Here is a 20,920-nt window from a genome sequence, read left to right as displayed (position 1 = left end):
GCTAGTCCTGCATGCTTTCTGGTTTACCATGTTGTTCGTCAGTGTCTTCGAAATACCTTTAATTGCAGCTACTGTAGAGAAATCATATTACAGTAATTTTTCCATTTTCAAAAGTATTGAATATGCAACATTTAGGGAAACTATACTTTCTGTAATTTGTTTAGATTTTAAATAGAAATAATAACATAATGAAAACAATATAAAAAAATCAGAGAAGAAACATCTTCTACTATCCTTAACAAAATGAGCTGTTTCCCCAATTCTGTTTCAAGTATTTATCTATGTACATTAATGATTTTATACAATAGTAATATTTCTCAAATTTTTCTAAAATCTTTTGGTAACTGACTTTCATGCTTTTTGATAAAGCTGGTCTGCTTAACTCTACCTTTCCTTTCTTCTGACCTATTTTTTATGCATGTCACTTTTAAGACTTGAGCATTGTTTTGATCAGTCTCCAACTGTAATCAAATGCCTTCAATGGCTACCAGTCGCCTACTTGAGCATTTCCCAGAGGTTTTGACCCTAAACATTAGTATCTTGGACTAATGCTGTCAGTTGCATGGAACAGAACAGAAAACTAAAGATGCTAAACAGTAATTAATTAAATACATTCTCAAACTGTCTGGGGGGGAGGCAGGGGAAGGACAATTCCTGGGTTAATTCAGGTGCTTGATGATGTCATCAAGGATCCAAGTTCTTTCGGTCATTCTCTGCCATCCTCAGTTTGTTGGTGTTTGTCTTTCATCTTGTCTCTTCATTACCCCAACATGTCAGCAGCACGCCCAAGCCTCACACAGCTTTGACTAGAATCAGATAAAGGTTATTTTTATTTAGGCTAAGCATTTTTTAAAGAGTTTATCCACATATATGGATGTCCCAAATCTCATTGGCCAGAATTTACCACATTGGTGTAAGCCAGCCACTGACAAGGAAAGTGGAAATACCATGAGTTGTATAGAAAAATCAAGGTCTACTCTCTGAGGTAAGCATGCAAAAGCTCTGGGGTTATTAATATTGAAGAACAGAAGGAAATAACTCTATTAGGCAACCAGTAGTGTGTGCTATGAAATCCAATTTCCTCAGTTCCCTTCAAGGCTTTTCATAATCTGACCTCATGACAGTCTAATATAAAACCTCTCTTCTAGATAAACCAGTCAGTTGTCTCTCCTGCCTATATATCCTGCTCCTGTGCATTTCTCTCAATGGCTTGGCTCACGTTTCCCTTAGAAATCTCTTCCTATTCCCTAGAGTTGGCCATGGCTATTTAAATTAAAATTAATTAAAGTTAAAAATTCAGTTCCTGAAGTGCACTAATTGCATTTCAAGAGCTTAATGACCATATGTGACAAGTGGCTACTGTATTGGACAAGCACAGGCACGGAATATTTCTACCATTGCAGAAAGTTCTGTTGGATAGCACTGCTCTAGAGGTTCTTGCAAATTATACCTGTCATTTAACACAGGGTTTGCCAAACTATGGGCCTCCTATATTAGAATCAGCAGGAAATCTGTTTAAATGCAGATTTTGAGCCGTTGGAGTTGGCCCTAGGAGTAGGAGTAGGCCACTTTCATGAAGAACCACTGCTTTGAGGTCTAGTTTTGTTTATTTCTTTTATGGACGCATACTAAGTACGGGAGTTTTTATTAATTTTCTTCTATCCTAAACTTCTATAGCATTCATAGTTCATATATCATAGTTTTAGAATTTCATTACAGACATTTACATTCTATGTTTCAGAAATCATTTTTTTCTGAATATTAGAAGTACTATGGCATTTTATAGTCTGTATTTTCCAAAAAGTCTAATAGAATTTTGAGTACATAGTAAATACAAAGTATTGACTGATTAATTAGATTTGACAGAATTGACAGTCTACAATCTATATTTACTTAACAATTCTTTGAAAAATCGTACTACTGTCTGGAAAATTGGACATGGAAGGTGGATGACAGTAAGGGTATTTCCACAATAATATTTTCCCTCAATTTCGTTTGTTGGAAATAAACCTGAAAAAATCTAAGATTGTTCTAAGGTGAGATTCTAACAAATAATATATGAAGATGTTCCCTATAAGGTTTAGATTTATAGCATTTTATTTTTTAAAAATAGCTATTTTAAAAGTGCACTGATCTCTTAATTCTCTTGTGGAACATAAACTAATTAAACCTCTGGCGCCTTAGCCAATAGAGAAACTTCTGTTGCAACCGAACTCCCCACATGAATAAGAGTTTATCTCCAGATAGCTGTTCTACCTACTTTGATGATTTAATAATCACTTGAGAATTGTTGGAGTGGGAGGTTAAGGCCTTGGCATATTAAAGAATGGCTAGACCTACATCTTCACAAGTTGGAGCACAGTGAAGGATCAAGGTAGACTAATAATTTTACTAGTAATAGTAATGTAATAGTAATGTACTATTACATAGTAATAGTAATGTACTAGTAATAGTAGTGTTGCTAATAATGGTAGTATGAGCAGCAGCACCATCACCCCAGGACAAATGTATGGAGTGTTTCTCTTATATTCTCTTTCGCATAGTTTCACAGATTGTATTATTCCATGTGTTGATATGAAAACAAACAACAACATTCTCTGGTAGGCTCATTACATAGCTTACAATACAAAATCAATCTAATTTATTACTTGAGAAATAAAATCACTATTGAACAAATAACTTTTCCTCTGGGACTCTTGATATAGTTTTGACTCTAAGACAGTTGATTCATCATTTGATTCCAGAGCAGTCACATTTCTGAGATAATGGATCAATGCACCAAGCACATACCTGGTACAAAATAGACCCCCAGGAAATGTTAGTTCTTTTTCTTCATCCGACTTGCTGAATAACATTTTTCAGATTTCATCAGAGAATGGCAATTAGTATTAAAATTTTGCCTCCCAACTAATATTACCAGGTTCTTCTTTCTCTAGGAAAGTTAAATACCATGTAAAAATTTCCTTTCATCCCTTTGTTCATGTAAGTGGAACAATTTAATACTAGGTGAGATGTATTCTTGGTCAAAATATGTATAAGGAATTGTTTGATATTGGTAGGTATTAATCGGACCATCTGCACAATCGACTGAAGCTCTCTTGGAGGCTGGAAGAGTAGTGTCTGGGTTATGGTATTTCAGATATTCTAAATGCTTGAGGTTTCTTGCCATCATAAAGACTCCTGAGTCAATGGTATGCCTTATCTCAACTTTTGCCTCCAGAGCAGAAACTGTGATGGAACAGTGTAATAATACATGGCATAGTTGCATATCTGGAATTTCAGAGAGAATGTGTATATATGTCAGAGAATGTGTGTACGTACAAAACATAGCCTTTAATAAAAAACCATAAAGGTCTTTATGATTCATATACACTTCTCTGCCTAGTTCTTTCCTGCTATTTAATATAATTTACAGCAGGAATTAATAATTTAATCCAATAACTTAATAAAAATGAATGTACACTACTTTGGGCACTGTACACGTGTCATTTCTAATCCTCACAACAGCCGTATAAAGTAGGCATTGTGATTCTCAGTTTTATAGCTAAGAAAACTAAGGCCCAGAAGGGTTTCAGTAAGTTTCACAAGAGCCCATAGGTAGTAAGGGGAAAAGTTAGAATTCAAACATAGGGGCTGGCTGATTCCAAAGACTTTGTTCTTTCCTCTGTGTCATACTCTTGGGTAAATGTCTTGTGACTCAACTAGATTGCAAGATGTGAATGTCAGGAAGTGTATCTTATTTTTTATATTATCCAGAAAAATAACTGGCAAATGTTGCTGCTCTTGCTGAAGTTGGTGTAGATAGGTGCTACGGGGAATGTTAATTATTTCATACTACCTGGGGACCATTTATTACTTCATTTTAGGGAAACAGACTGTACCAAGGCTATATTTTTGTTGGTAAGGAATGTAATGGGGGTGAAGTTTTGGACTTACTCACCAAACTTGAATGAAAGCTCTATAAATGAAAAGTGCTTTGTCTTTTTTTGCTCACTATTCTATCTTTACACCTGGAACAGGCACATAGTTAACCCTCAATAAATACTTTTCAATGAATGAATGAATGACTTCTGTAGGGACCTGTTAGCTCTCTTCCATGCCTATGGGATCTGTCCTCAACCTGGGCCAAACTTCTTTCAGATCTAAACCACTGCCTTCAAGGGAACTGGGAGAAGGGAGGGTAGATGGAAAAACATAAGCTTATCACTGCTACTGGACATACCAGGATGAGGCCCAGGCCCTTCGGAAGGGAGGTCAGTAGAATTATCTTTTGAATAAAGGATGCTAACAAGGAAAAATAAATCCAAAGGTGAGATGAAAGGAGATGCATTTCATTTGCTCTTCTTTTGAGTTTTACAAAATGATGATGTCTTTGTAATCCTTCATGCATGTTCAGGTTATCATGAAATTTATTTATTTACAATTTTACTTACATGATTTAGGTAATATGGGTTTTAAATTTGCCAATAAATAGTTAATGAAAAATAATTGAAAGCTCTACATTTCTATACATTTCCAGGATAATACTGCATTGTGGGATAGGATCATGGAATGTATAGTCTGGAAAGAGCGTTTTGAAAAATGTAACAAAACTCTTGTACTGCATAAATGTTACAATTCATTTTGTTCATTAGATTTTAAATTGATAAGACTTCCAAAATCAAAACAGTGTGGGCTTGCTTTAGATATTGTTACATGGGAGATTACCAGACATCTGTAGGGTGTTTACCCTTGGGAAGCTAAAGTTCACATATTGCAAACAGACACCATAATTCTATTTTAGAGTAAAGTTTGTGTTTAACCTATACTGAATTTTTTTAAGGCTTTGAAGTAATAATTGGCAACAGCAATTATAATATCAGACTGCATCTCAGTTTTCATTTGGATAAAGAGTAATTACATCAAATACATTTGTTACTTCCTTAGAAAAAATTTTTCTTTTCATAGTTTTCCTACTGAGCAAGAACTCTATGTCCAGTGGGAATAATAGAATTCTCCATTGGACAGAAAATTAGCAGAAAAAGTCAACTTGGTAAGTCTTTATCAAGTACCTATAATTGGAATGGTGCGGTGGAGAAAGAGAAAGGAAAATAAAGAACTATCTCTGACCTTGGGGAAACCTACAATCTAGTTAAAATACAGTTATGTGGCTTGTGGTTTGTAGATTTAGATCTAACTTTATTTAAACTGTGTTCCTCATATCATTACTAATTTAGTGAAAGATTTATATAACATAATATGTGAGGGTGTCATTTGTTCTGTTACTAAATATCAAAATTATAAAAGAATTCAACTGAACTGATATCTAAAGGAGATTTAATGTCCATGTCATTTTTTAGACTAGAAGATGATTTTAACTTTGTTCATGAGGCATTGAATGTAAAATTTGAAGCAGTGCTGACGATGTTAAGGAAATCATGGTATGAGCCTTATGTTTGTTAGTGATACTTCATGAACATTAAGGTATCTAAAAATAAAACCCAAACTGTGGTATGTAGATTTTGAGAGGGGTGTACGAATTTCATCACAGTTCAACTTAGATCCCCTCTTTCTTGTCTTAGAGCAGAAACTAATTTTAGTAAATAACTACTTTTGAAATATTTTTTATGTGGTAAATTTAAGGTACGAGAAAATATCATTTAGACAGAAAATGAGTGAGAGTTTATTTTGATCTTCAGTCTGTTTAAAGCACACTTGTAGTCGTGTGAGATTACTTAATACATTGCTATTTTACTAATGCATGTAGATTATACTGAGAAATAAACATTTGAAGTTTAGATCGTAAAGCATTTTTTAATAAATGCAATTCACTCTTTAGACATTTGAATTCTCATCAGTTTTTCTTCAATGAAAGCTATGCACATTCTAATTTGGCCCTTGATATGTTTCTCATTATGTACAGTAATAAAAACTAATAAGACTAACCAGTGCCATATTTATCATAAATGTATTGTCTTTTCACAATTTTTTTTAATTGAATGGAATTAAATTTTCTACCTGATTCATGGATCACCAGACAAAGGAAGATACATATTAAGGAAAGAAAAAATAAGAAGAGCAAAGACTTAAAGGATAACTAGAAGCCAGTACTTATACAATATTTTAGCTTTAAACTGTGCTGCTACTTTATATTAGGGCTTATTAAAGAACAAGATCATATTTTAGTTTGCTAAATTCTACCTCGTTACATTTATGTAGTCATTTATTGTTGTTGATATAGTTTTTGTTTTTATCTCATTTAAAAGCTGGGTTTTTTAAAGAAAATTATATGCATGAGAAGTCTGTTCTGAGAAGAATTCTATTTTCATCTGTTTAGAGATGCTTTTCCCTTAACTCTTATATTAAGTTAAAGCATTAGCATATAAATCCCTATTGCAAGGATGTATAAATAAAACTGACTGATTAAAAATAGGTGTGTGGTCACAATTTTCTCTTTCCTAAGAATTAGAGATTTAAATCTCTGAAAACACTAATGTGTGTGATGATAGTCCAGCTGCTTTTGTGTGTGTTTCATTTAAATGTAAATTTATCTTAGAGACTCTAAAGATGAGCTCAGAAGGTAGAGAATGGTCATTTTGAATAGTCATTTTCTTCTTTTTCATGAACACTGAAATAAAACTCTATTTTACACTAAAGAAAAAACTTGTTAAACAGCCAGCACTCAACTACTTTATTTTAAAGGTTCTTAATGGATTATTAATTTTTTCACGCTAGCAGTTTTTCTGAGCCATAAATATATTAAGAAATTTATATGCTATAACAACAGTTCAACAATCTCCAGTATGATGCTGAGTATTATTTTGTAGTACTATGTAAAGGAAAACAGTAGGAGAAATGAGGTTGTAGAAATACATTTCAGATAGTTAAATCTGAGATGTTAAAACTACTGAAGTTAGCAGACGCACAATGACATGTATCTCACACACATATCTATATACTGTGTATATATTTAGACTATATTTTTGATTACTGCTTAAAACTTAGTCTGATAATGCAATTATAAATCAACTTCCAGGAACAATTTCTGAGGACAAGTTTTGCAAGTTTCCACTTACCACTATTCCCTTTAAGACAGAAGGTCAAGATTGAAGCTCTGTAATTTGGATTCATTTTATACTCACTTGTTGGCCTTGTGTAAGTTATGGTGAATGTTCTCTTAAGGGAGGTTACCTTGTGTTGACTTTAGCAGCTTTTTCTACTTCCCTACAATAAAACAGGCCATTTGTGTGAGTTGCTGTTGATTGCATATTTTGAAGTCATTTTTGTCTTTAGCCATTGAATTACCAGCCTGTGATTATCTCATGTAAAATAAACAAACAAATAGGAAAAAAGCTCTTTGATCTATCCTAACCTTTCTATATGTAAATTTTGGAAAAGTGGCACTGTAGCACACCAATAAAATGTACTCCTGCATTGACATTTCCAAAGTAATTATGAAAAGGATTGTAAAATTTTCTAAAAGAATTGCTATTTGTTGTTTGACAAAATTTACTTAGGTCACATAAAGGTAAATATTTCCCAAACAACCACTATAGAGTCAAGGGTTCTCTTCAAAGAAACGACCTTTGTTTAATCTAAATATCTTTGTTTTATACAGGTAAGAAAAGTAAAGGAGTGTTTCCTGAATAAATTTATTGAGAGAGCCTGAATTTTTTTAATGCCATTCTTTAATATGTATATTTCCATAGACTGCTTGCAGATTTTAACACATAATTCTGCATCTTTTGCTTTAATTTATAGTTGCTGTTTAGAATTAAAAATTGAGTTTTGTAATACCTATTGGGGTGTGCGATGTGTATTTAGCAGTATCCTGATCATAGATTCTGTGATACCAGTTCAGACACATTGGTTTATAATCAAAATCAGTGATTTCTTTTGTTGGTAACTTGTCATTGGTAAAAAGTGTTTCTGGGTTAAAAAAATCACAAGACTTTTTGCAAGGTGATGCCCGGTAGTCAACCTGTAGAAAATGAGTGTGTCAGTTTTCTCTGAGTTCATTTCCATTTTGTGTCATGATTTGAGGAAAAACAATAGATGACAACAAATTAATATGAATATTTGTAATTATTCCACCTGGTAAAACTCCATGTCATGCCTAAGAAACAGAAACTGGATTTTCAGAGGTATTTTCCTTTTAATAACTGCTGCATAGCAACTTCCTCATTTTAACATTTTATGAGAACATCCTGTTTTAATAAATTAGATGGTGTTGAGGTGGGGGGTGGCATATGTAATTATAAAAGGTTTATACCTTAACACTCAGGGTTATTACCTGGTAACTGAAAATGCTGTCTGAATCCATTTTTTGTAGTGCCAGGGAGGGTGGGGGATGGGGAAAATGAAACTTGAATCAGTGACCATCTGGCCCAGATTTGGCTGATTTCCTTTGCACTGCCCTTTGTTTCAGCCAGACAATGGATTGTTCCCTTTACAGATAAGAACTCTGCTGATGACTTTGTGCTGAATCAGCAGGTTTGGTTTGAGATTTCAGCATAGACTCAGAATGAGGGGTTTTCTGCTGTTCTAACATCGCTATCCTTATCCTCATCTATTACAAAAATCTGCTTAAAGTGATTTTCTGTAGTTTAATAGAAGGATGGAATTACAGACCAGTTAAATAAAATAATGGGGAATGTAGCTTTCTGTTTTAATATTACCTATCTCAAACACTGAAATTTTCCTTGTCCCCAGTTTCCAAAATCAATATCTCCCTGATTGTGATTTTTGGTGAATCTTTATGTAACTCCTCTATATCTGAACTTGAATTTTTCACTCAAACCTTTGATGATTTAAATTTAATGTTGTCCTAAATGTAGGCTATGCTTTTATGATGTAGTTATGTAAATGTAAGTTTTCTGTGACATCTGTTTGCCATGTACCTGCAAATTACATCTTAGGGTGTTAGAATTATTTTCCTTACTTTAATAGCTACATAAGCATTATGAGACTGTTGAAAAAAAAAAAAAAGGTTATTGACCAGAAGCAGGGACCTTTGTCGCCCACCATTCAAATTAAGCCAGCCATCAGTTTTTGTAGATTATCTCAGAAGCAGTAGCTATCAGAGTGTGGTTAAATGTCAGTTTTCCAGAAGACGAGAAAATTTCAATGTTGCCATCTTACTGCAAGAAATGTAAAAGCAATCATTTTTACTTCTGAAGTTTTGAGAGGATTGTGGCAGAGTTTAAGTCAACCTTTTAGTTTAACCCATCTCTTTACAGCTGAATTGCCACCTAACACTTCAATACAGAATTTTCTCCAGACAGCTTTTTCTGACACCACTTATAACTTTGAAATCAAGCATCTGATCAAAATGGATTGCCTAAAAAAAAAAAAAAGACTACTTTGATATTTAATCTGTAATTCTTTTGTGCAGCTAAAGGAATGTTCTTTAGGTAGAATCAAGGGTAGACTGATCATAAGAAAAAAGCTTCTTTATATTATAGTTAGTTCCACCAGGATCTAATTATGTAGCAGATGGAATCACACAGCACAGTTCACTGTCATTTGATGTAATTAATTTTAGGTCTGTATGCGGTGAAAATGAATGACAATAAATGGTACAAAATCTTAGTTTGCATCCATGTGGGGCACTGTCTATATATGTTGCTCTCCCTTCTCATTCAGGTCTCTTTAATTGACTGCTTGCTGGATTGGATGGTAATAGGTCCTCAGAATTGCTTGTTTGGTTTAAATGCATGGATGGTTTGTAAAACGAGGACGTTGTGGACATTAATTGGAATCGAATATTTAGATTTAGAGAAATGGTTAAACTGTAGAATAGGCAGAGTTAAAAAGCTATAATGACAATACCACCACCAAACAAGTTCTACTTTATTTCCTCCACCCCTGCTCTAATCAGACTAGTTCAGGGAACTAGTTTGAGGTGGAGGGGAAGGTCTTATTTTTTTGTCCCCCTCCCCCCTCCTGTTCACCCTTTACCCCTCAACCTCTGACTCTCCTTCAAATCTCACTGAGGAATTATAGTCTCTACAGAGGCTTGGTTGCAGATGCCTGGAAAGTTTACACTGCCGAGAGTTGTTTTGTTTGGCATAGCTAATCAGGAGCCAGGCTGGAATTGCTCATAGCTGTCATTCAGGTTTTGTTTCAAAGTCCAAGGACCTGCTGGGAAAAACAAAAAGCTAATGAAAGCTGACTGTATTTAGGTCTTAAATCTGTGGAATCTGAAATGATGTCCTGACAGTGTATTCTTATTCTTCCACATTCTTGCTGTTACTAAGGTAACAGATTTTTAGAAGCTTTCCATCTTCATTGTCAAGTGTTTGCTACACTTATTGTTGTTTTTCAGATTAGAGCAATTCAGATTATCTCCTTTTAAGATGAAGGAAAAGAGAAAATAATGGAAATAAAATGTCTGAGTCAATTACCCTGAATGCTAGTAAAATCAGTTTTTTTCCCCACAACACCCTAAAATCCTATAGATTCATAACATGTATTAAAATTTAGAACAAGGTAATTTCCCCAGGTTGGTGAGTGCTGTGTGTGTGTAAATCCCATTTTTGTGTAATGTAAAATAGTAAATATTCATATCATCACTGACAAATACATTTTGTGGGCAAAAGCTATATAGTGAAATACCCTGTCTTTAAGATCTTCCTCCTTGAATAATAAACCAAATGATATGAAACATCGATGTGTTTGAATACTTATCTGTAAGTGGGAAAATTAAGTAACATGAGACGATGGACTTTGATGAACATATTTTCGCTGAATATAGGTCTTTTTAATATTTGTTTTCACAGGATGTTTTGTCTTTGTGGATTAGCACTCATATATCTGAAAATGCTGATGTTTTTATAGCCAAGAGACGATTATTGAGGCACATGCCACCTGTGGTTTGATAAGTGATAAATAACAAATAATTTTTTTAGAGGCACAGTGTTCTTTGGGTATGCTTTAGATTTGAGAATCCCCAGCGATGCCCCTCAATCGTGTTGTAACCTTTATGAATCTTCTTGTCAAGGTATTGACTCATTGTAAGATGACACAGGTTTTTTCCCCACAGACTTAAACATATTCATCAAGTACTCTTTCCCCTGTGGCAATAACTGCAATATTGAAATGGTCTAGTTTTAGTACTGATCAGATCATGTTGCTCATTTGGTATCATGACAATAGAAGTGTACATTCATGGATATAAGATCTGGCTTAATTTTCTTCTGAGAAATGTAAGCGAATGGGCAGCTGGCTGAACAGAAAAGAACCAGTAAGGGTCTGTAAGAGAAGTGTTCAAAGTGTGTCAGGAGGCCCTCATTTTAATTTCTATATCTTTATTCATTCTGCCTTCCTAGCTCAAATTTTATCTTCTCTTCTCTCCACCTGTCTAAATCCTGCATTTCTCAAGGTCCAATTCAGGTCCTTCTTCAGTCACTAAGCCCTCTTCAACTTTTGTTGCCATCTAGAGAATAAGAGAGACAGTATCCTTAGCTGACCACAGTATCTAAAGAATTGTGTTCTGATATGGTTTCTACATTTTTAGGAGGACAGTGATCAGGATGGGGGAACTATGGGGGGAAATGACATAAAGGGAATAGACAATTTGAAAGGGGCAAGTTTATCCAAGAAGATTGAGACAAGATAACTGTCTTCAAGGGCTGAAATGTGTAGCTGGAATCAGATTTACTCTACCTTAAAGTTCTTAAAACTGTTAATATATCCTTAAAGCAGTGGTTTTCAAATTTTGCTCTACAGAGCTGCCTGCATTCTTTAGTGTGGGCTGCTAGAGGGAGAGGTTGCTTGAGCTGCTAGTGCACATGCTGAGGGCCCCTGCAGCTCCCAACAGAAGAGTTCCACTTTTAACTGCAAGTTCCACTTGTAACAAAAACCATTATATATTGGTTTGCGCCTAATGTTTCTTTTAAAGACACACTGCACTGCTTAAAAAACAAAGTTTGGAAAAATACTGCTATAGGTAAGAGTTTAGGTTCAACATAGGATAAAATGTTTTAGCAATAAAAGACTTGTAAAAATTAAATGGACTGCTTTGTGAAATGTGAGTTCCACATTAAATCAGAAGCTTAATGAACCTGACAAGGATGTTGGAAGATTTCTGCTTATGGGGAGAGGTTGGGTTTGATCCCCTATCCCGCAGGTTTCCTATAGTTCTAAGGGTGTATAGTTGGTTTGTTCTTTCATTGTTAGTATCAGATGATTATGGTACTTAGCTGTTCTCAACTGGGTTTTGGGTAAGCTCCACCTCCCCATTCAATCATGAGGCTCCAGAGAGTAGGAATAATGTCTTTACTGCTTTTGGATTCTTCAGATCCCAGCATTGATGTAGGGGCTCAGTAAATGCCTGTTGATACAAGAAATAACTGCAAGAAGCACATGCTTGATTGCGTTATGACCTCTTCCAATTATAAAGGGTGATAAGGGAAGGTATTTGCAGGAATTTTTTTCCACTATTGCTTTTTGCCCTCCAGAAATAGTAGAAACGACAAAGGAGATTTAAGATAAAGCTTTGTTATGTTTTCTGGCCAGGAGGCCAGAATACTACTGTGTCTGAAAAACTGAACATGACCTCTCCCTTCTTCTCCTCCATACCAATGCCCCCAACCCAAGAGTGCCTAACAGGTGAAACCTTGAATGTGGAAATCGTTCCTCTCTATACATGTTGAGAAACTGTGAGGTTTCCAGGTATCCCAAGTGCAGATAGGGAAATGCATTATAAGAGGATTACATCATGAGCCTAGACTTCGGGGCAGGAATGGGGGTTGCGAATGGGGTGGGGTGTGGGGTGTGGTTTGCCTCAGGATTTAGTTGGTTCTGATGTTTTTGAGAACTGGAATTACAGCGTATGAATTACGGGAAAAATTTCCAGATACAAGATTGCAATCTACTAATCGTGGTAGAATTGATAGGGCAGACAGGTGCCTGATGAGCACATAATCTCAAGCAGCCTTTTCACTCATAGGAGGCCTTTTATATTTCTTCTCTTCACACTGGGTGGAAAAGAGCAAAGTGTTCCCCCATCTCCTGGCACATTGCCTTATGTCTAGTAGATACTCAAGGAGTGCTTATTTAATTCAGCTGAATTTTATTAACGGGACCTTTAGAGCCAATTACCAATTATAGTACACACTTTAGTTGGTGAAAAGAGTCAACATTGCTTAAAGTCTCCACTATACTTCTACAAGCTCAGGAGAGTTTAGGGATGACAATTTTCAGGATGTCAATATCTTACACTTCAAATGGGGAGACTGGTCACATATGAAAACACAAACAGGCTTGTGAAACATCTCTGTCCAAGTTGTTCATTGTTGATAAATGACAAGGGGAGTGCCTGGAGCCAGTGATAATTCCAGCATTAAAGAATCCTTGCCATACCCCCAGGAAGAGAGATGCTTTCATTAGGTGAGTAGTTATAAATCCTAGCTATGTGTGCTGTAATACCTGAGCTAGAGTGAAGATGCCATAAACAGACAGAAAGCTAGATGGGGAAAGGCTCTCAAAAACAATGTAATCCCTGTGCCTGTGTTATTAATGGAGAAGAAATTGGGGCCCGGAGATACTTAAAGAGCCAGGACTAGAACATAGGTTATTTGATTCCCGAGATATGTGCTTATTCATAACTGAGAGTATATCTTTATTCACTCTGCAAATTTTTCAGAATATTTAGGAATGGGGGGTGGGGTGGCCGATTAGCTCAGTTAGGTTAGAGCATGGTGTAATAACACCAAGGTTGCTGGTTCGACCTCCATGTGGGCCACTGTGAGCTGCACCCTCCTTAAAAAAAAAAAAAAGTTAAGAATGGCCTTCTCAAAACAATTTGAAACTTGGTGATTATGCATAATTCCAAAAACTGTTAATATGTCCCTAAAGCTGCTAAACATGTCTTAGGTCTTTAGGTAATAAGAAGGCACTGCAAGTGTCAAGATCATTGCAGAGCTGCTTATGTAATATACAAGATAACATCAAAATACCTTAGGCAACTAGTATCTTATGATAATATGGATGAAAATAGAATAGAAGGGCTATGTAAAAAATTTAAGACAAGACCAATGATTTGGAAATTGTGTATATAAAAAATAAGTGTTATTTAAACTTATTTAAGCATATTGGAGCCAGTTTTTAACTCGTTTAAGAGACTATGTTACTTTTCAGGGATTTAATAAACTTTAGTTGAATGTGCATATTTACATGATTCATAGCAACAGTTCATTAAAATGTCAATCAGTCAACATAGTTAGGTTACTCTGGGCAGCTCCAGAGATCAGAAATAGAATCAGGACAAAAGTTTCACAGAGGAAAATTTAAGTATATAACAAAAAGGAGCTTAAAACATATTTTACTTATTTAATTATTAAATATACCAAAGACTCCTATAGTGAAAATTAGGTCTTCTTCTATCTCTGTCTCCCAGTCATCCAAACTCTTCCACCCAGAGATAACCCCAGCTTCCTGGATATCCTTTCTGAGATATTCTGGGCATGTACATGCCTGTAGGGAAGTATACTGAACATACTGTTTGACACTTTAGATTTTCACTCAGCTGTATTTTGGAGATTGATGAAAACCTTTTTGTTGACTAATGCTCTTCAGCAGTGGAACACACTGTCTTGTGATGTAGCTGAGAAGTGTCACTCAAGTGTTCCATAAAGGCTGGAGGATCGGCTCTGAGGAATATCAAAGGGAGTCCCATCCTGGGCAGGAGTTGGCAATAGATGACCTCCAGGGCACTCCTCAAATTCTACAATATATTTCAGTGCCTACTAGGTGCTAAGCACTGTGAGACAAAAAAAAAAAAAAGAAGTATAAGGAAGTTATACTTTAGTTAGGAAGATAATGGATAGCTCACATATAAACCATTAGTGTAAATGTGAAAAAATCCATAAGACAAAATTGATATCGCAGAGCTCTATATAAATAATTGTTGAATGAGCCAGCTAGATTGCAGTAAGTATTACGAGTTAAGTGAAGGTTGGAGAAGTCTAAGGAAACTTTGCTTAGGAGGTGAGACTGTACCTAATCTTCAAATAATTGAATTTCGATTAATAGGGAAAAGGTAAGGAGAGCAGTTTGGCACTTAGGAACACTGAATGTGGATACAGGGACAGTGGGAGAACAGTATGAAAGTGGTGGAAATAAGTTCATAGGGCATAAAGCTGTTGGGTTGAGGTCATTTTATAGAGTAGATGAATTCCAGGCTCTGAAGTGCAGCCTACATTTAGTGAGTAAGAAGGGCCCACTGAAAGTTTCTGAACAGGAATGTGACAATGTTGTATTGTAGAAAGCTGAATGTAAGCCATTGTATAAATATGAACTCAGGATAAAATGGACCTGAATATCAGTATTGGCAATAAAAGAGAAAGAGACTAAAAAAATAAAATGAAAAGGTATATGTGATTATCGATTGAATTTTGGAGTCAAGGGAAAGAAATGAAAGATTGATAACTTCATGTTTTCAAGCCCAATTACCTGGGAGAAAAATGGTACCATTAACAGAAATAGGGAAAACAGAAATTGGTGTTTTGGGGAGAGAAGTGATGAATTTGATTTTAGATTAAGTTTGACATGTTGGGAGACAGTCAGATAAAAGTGTCCAGTTGAAAGAGTGGAACTAAACAAAGCTCTTGAAAGAAATTAGAACTGTGGATGGCAATATCCACAACTCTGTTCCTTCAGGCCCCAATTGCCCCCTTTAGTGCTCCATCTTCTGATCAGACAAGACAAGCTGTTTTCCTTTAGCCGAACTCACTTCTCTATGGGGTGTGTGTTTTATTGTACTGTGAACCACATTCATTTGAATTCTTGCATACTATTTCATGTTGTTTGATTCTGAAAAAGAGATCTAGGTGAGTTTCCCTCTAATATAGTATTATTGTATTTATTGTTCTTAATAAATTTAATACTTGCATTTATGGAGTTTGGAATTCGGTAAACTAGTCTGTATCCTATAGCACATTGTGCATGCATTCCTTTCTTTTAGCAGTTTTGAGATTGAAGCGTAATTATTTGAAACCTCTGTAATACCCCAAGTGAGAAAGTATATAATACTTCAGGGTGAGGGATCTGTTTTTTTGCCCTGAGGAACTGGTAGGCATCTTTTCTGTTGATAAGAGAATGTACTGATGAAAGATCACTGTGTTCCCCTTTTTATTACCCTGGCTTCTCAGGAGCTACACTTCATGCTGAACTATGTATTTACTGGTTAGTATATTAGATTTCTTCTCTCTTCTAGCCCTGAACTTTCTTTTAAGATGCGATTACACAGTGTATATCTCTTATTATAAGCCAGCACACATTCTGTTGGAGAAGAGAGAGGATACAAATAAATTAAATTTATTATAACCATTAAACTGTTCCCAATGAGTCCAGACTGTGTCTTCTCAGCACATAGGATAATTCCAAAGTAATAGTAGATACTAGAAAAATGTTTTGTTTTTGTTTTTGTTTTTTAAATGAATGAAGCTCAACAAGGGTTCAGAAAAGTAAGGGAGGCTATTAGAGAGGGAAAACTAGAGATGCTGTCTTGAAAGAGAAGGTAGTTATGCTGTGAAATGAATAGGGTTTTGACAGCCTGGTGGGATTGTTAGGGAAAGAAATGAGCCAAGATGTAGAGGCAAAAAAATGTGGGCCATCGCCTTGCAATGATGAATAATCCATTTTGGAGAAGCATGGGAAGGTGAGTGGAGCGGTGGGATTACCAGCTGTGCTCTACTTGCTCTTGTCTCTTTACCATCTTGTTCGGGGTGAGGCTCCAGAGTCCACAAACCCTCAGTTCACAGGGACGCCGCCCACTCTTCTAGTGCCCTGTCTCATCCCGCCCTTGACTCTTAGTCATTGACTCTAATCCTTTACTTAAAACAACTTAGCTGTGATTTATTTTAAACCCTGTTTAAAACCCAGGGAGTTTAAAGGCTGTTGGGCAACCTTAATTATTCTTTAGTTTACTCACCAGGAGGCCGTGAATGAAAAGCACACTTACACCCACAGGAAGCAAACACCTGCCCCTCACAGACAGTGGATTATTTCGTTACTTGAAGCTGTATGGCTGAAATTTGGAGGTAATAAAAATAAATTTTGTATTTATTTTATTATATGTATTGTATTTGCTAAGCATTATGTGCCAAGCACTCTACTAAGTACTTTATATTGATTGTGTCTTTTAATCCTTATCATCATCCTTAGCATATGCTATTATCTTTATTTTAGTAATGGGGGAAAAATGGACAGAAGTTTAGTATCATTTATATTCATAGAGTAAGTGCCAGAGATGGGATCTAAGAGTAGGCAGTCTGACTCCAGAGCCTGAGCTTTTAGCCAGTACTTTTTACTGATTTTAAGAAGCGCATTAAGAAAGTGTGAGAGATAAACATGTTGGTCTATATTCAGTAGATGAAGACAAATAATTAAAAGTTAGTGTTAAATTAACAGGCCTTTATATTTCAAATTTCACTGAGTGGCTGTGGGCCCACTGAGGCCTTTATTTTGGCATGTCATCGTTTAAATAAAAAATTGAAATGCCTTTAGGCATTGTACTCTTCTTTTCATGCATGTCCCATATCAGCCCACAAATTTATGGCATTGGTGACTGTGTTACGTTCATTCAGAATGCGTTTATTTTATTAGTTCAGAATGTAGCCCCAATCATGGAGGTCCCTGTTTGAATCAAGGAGAGGGAAGAAGGGATGATGCCACCCATGCAGAAGGAAAACCTTTCCCAGAAACCCCTGCAGTACACTCCCCTTACGTCTCCTTAGCTAGAACCTGAGTGCTTGGCCATCCCTCACTGCAGGGAAGGCTAGAAAGGTGGGGAGCAGGATTTTCATGATGAACTTAGACCAATCAAAATCCTTCTCCTGGAGCTATATGCATTAGCACCCCAAACAAAATCGGGGTCCTATTAACAAAGAGGAGGGGGATGGGTATTAGAAAAGGGACTAAAAATATCTGTTATCATTGTATTCTTTAAAATTCTGATTGACTACATACTACCTTCACTGTGAAATGATTCGTTAGGATAAGCTAACTGCATTAATAAACATCCTCAAAATTTCAGCTGTTTAATTAATTACTCACATTGTAGTCCATCACGGTGACGTGCTTCTCCTTGCAGTCACTCAGATAGCCAGGCTCCTTTCATCTTGTTCTGTTGCCATCTTCAAATTCCAGCCTACAAGTTTGCTCTGTACGGAGGACAGAGTATAGGGAAGGCACACAACGCTTGGCTCTCTTGGCCATCACATCAGGCACATTCCACTGTGAGAACTAGGAGATGTTGTTTGGCCATGTCTCCAGGGAGAGCAATGCATTTGCTGAGCATCTAATCAGCCTCTGCTACATTACAGTTGAGTGAAATCTAGTTGTCATTGAAGACAGTTGACAAAATGGATAAAGGTGTTCTTTACAAATGTGAAAAGTGAGTTTCATAAGAAGTTATATATAAATGACATTTACTATCTTTTGTAATTTCTTAAAGGTATTTCACCAAATATTTCTCTTTGTAGACAGTTAAATGGATAGTAAGTTCTCAAACACATCATTTCCAAAAAGCCATCCCTGACCTCTCCAGATGACAAGCAGCCTGCTGTATTTACTTCTGTGTGCGCTGCTCCTTGGTTGTAATAAGTGGTTGGCATGTGTCTCACTTGGTTCTAAACTCTCAGAGGGCACAGATCATGTACAATTTGTCTTTCAGTCACCAGGGCTTAATGCCTCGGAGGTCATCAATAAACATATAATTAAATGAATGATTAAATAGATAAATGCATGTATGAATTAACTGACATTAGTAAAACTTCAATTCAGACTAAAAGGAGAAGCCTAGTTTTGAATTTATAAGAATTTTGATTATGGAATGTTCATAAAAGTATAGTTTTCTCTACAGCACAGATGATCATTTCACTAGCTGCTCACAACTAATTAACATGTAGTAATAGCATCTAGTAGTATACAAATGCTTATTAGGCAAAGATCTTAACAGTTTTTTTCATAAATTAAGCATACAGTTCAATTTGTGGCCTTAAATTTCCCATGTGTGGAGAGTATGTTAGTGAGATTCTTATTTCACTAGTAATAATTGTAATACCATTTCAATTTTCTATTCATTAATTCAACCAATATTCAATGAATTCATATTCAACCAGAAGAGAGTAATAAACACACTAGTCTGTAATTATATAACTGTATGACTTTACAATTGGAATGAGGGCTAGAAAGGCAAAAAATAACAGGGAGTGCATAATTTATATTGGAGACTTAAGGAAGTTTTTGAGGAGGTACTGTCTGTGCTGACGTGAAAAGCAAGAGAGAGACAAAGCTAGAGGACAACTGGGGAAAGAGCACTTCAGAATGTGTGAAGTCTCTGAGTGTATGTGCTTGACGTGTGGGAGAAGCTGAGAAAGAAGTCCAAGGCCATCAGGTTGGAGGGGACTACAGAGGGCCAGGCCTCACGGGTCATAGGCCATAAAGCATTGGACCTTTGCTTTAATCCATTAGCGCATGGATTCAAAAAAAAAAGAAAAATAACATACTGTTGTAGATGACAACAAGTAATAAACCTTTTAGCCTGAACTTTTAGCCACTGTAAACCATTTAACAATAAACTATATAAATGCCAAGTACAGTTGGTTCTTAAACAACATGGGTTTGAACTGTATGGGTCCCCTTATATGCAGATTTCTTTCAATACATACTTGCACTGTTTTTGACCTGCAGTTGGGCATTTGTGAATGCAGAGAGCCAACTGTTTGCATCAGTCTGCGCCATTTTATAGAGAAGCCTTGAGCATACATGGATTTTTCTATTCATGGGGGTCCTGGAATCAATCCCCCATGGATACTGAGGGACAACTTAGGTTTTTGGGGATTCAAAAGTTATACGTGAATTTTCGACTGTGTGGGCTTTGGCGCCCCTAACCACCATGTTGTTCAGGGGTCAACTATATATAAATTCAATAAGCACAATTTTAATTTTTAAATAAAAAATACCACACTTGTAACAACAATGAAAAAAATCTAAAAATGTTGGTTATATCTCATAAAGGAAGGGAGGAAACTAAGGTAGATGGAGAGAAATGTGGTGGGAGATGGATTTAAATAAATGGAGGGGAATAGAATTCGATCTCAACCTCACTTTCAATCAGAATAATTTCCAGATGAATTAAAGATAACAAAATAATGACGGTTGACATTTATTTGGCATGTACTATGTGTCAAGCCCTGATTTAAGCACTTTTTATTATAGTGTACATATTCTACTCACTCATTCCTAGGAGCGGCCCTATAAAATTAGGAGCTATCTTCCCCCCTCCCATTTTTTTAGGGCGATGGACACTTAGAAACATAATGAGTAGTGCTACAGGCACTATAAACCTAGGCATTCTGGCTCCAGGGTCTGTGTTCTTATCTATCACACACATTCTATCTCTAACAGTTCTAGGGAGAAAAAAAGATAAATATTTGTATAACATTGGTTTAGGGAAGATCATTCTCACCATGATTATAAAGCCAAAAACAAGGGGAAAGATTGATAGACTTGACTACATGAACATATTTATTTAAACTTGATATTTTCCCCAAATATCCAAAGCAAAAAGTATAAACAAAAGAAAAAATATTGGCAGTGTAATAGACAGAGTGTTACTATTCTTTGTATATAAAACATTCTTGGGCCGGCCCGGTGGCTCAGGCAGTTAGATTCCCTCATGGGCCAGTGGGCTCTCAACCACAAGGTTGCCTGTTCAATTCCTCGAGTCCCGCAAGGGATGGTGGGCTGTGTCCCCTGCAACTAAGACTGAAAGGACAACAACTTGAAGCTGAATGGCACCCTCCACAACTAAGATTGAAAGGACAACTTGACTTGGAAGAAAAGTCCTGGAAGTGCACACTGTTCCCCAATAAAGTCCTGTAAAAAAAAAAAAAAATTCTCATAATCAGTAGAAAAACAACAAATCCCCCAA

General features: G+C 35.9%; 1 protein-coding gene across 6 annotated transcripts in view; it reads left to right on the top strand.

Moving 5' to 3' along the window:
- GREB1L (GREB1 like retinoic acid receptor coactivator) overlaps positions 1–20,920 on the top strand; it is a 255,559-nt gene that overhangs the window by 10,723 nt on the left and 223,916 nt on the right. The window contains exon 2 of one of the 6 annotated variants that reach the window (XM_074340246.1): positions 16,907–17,024. The exons of the other annotated variants lie outside the window; for them this stretch is intronic. The gene's annotated coding sequence lies outside the window, so the exon portion shown is untranslated. The remainder of the gene's footprint in view (positions 1–16,906; positions 17,025–20,920) is intronic. 6 annotated transcript variants of the gene reach the window in all.

The sequence above is a fragment of the Rhinolophus sinicus genome, linkage group LG09 (assembly GCF_036562045.2).
Source record: "Rhinolophus sinicus isolate RSC01 linkage group LG09, ASM3656204v1, whole genome shotgun sequence".
Classification (NCBI taxonomy): Eukaryota; Metazoa; Chordata; class Mammalia; order Chiroptera; family Rhinolophidae; genus Rhinolophus; species Rhinolophus sinicus.
The sequence above is the reverse complement of the archived record's forward strand: the minus strand, read 5'-3'. Positions and strand labels throughout refer to the sequence as shown.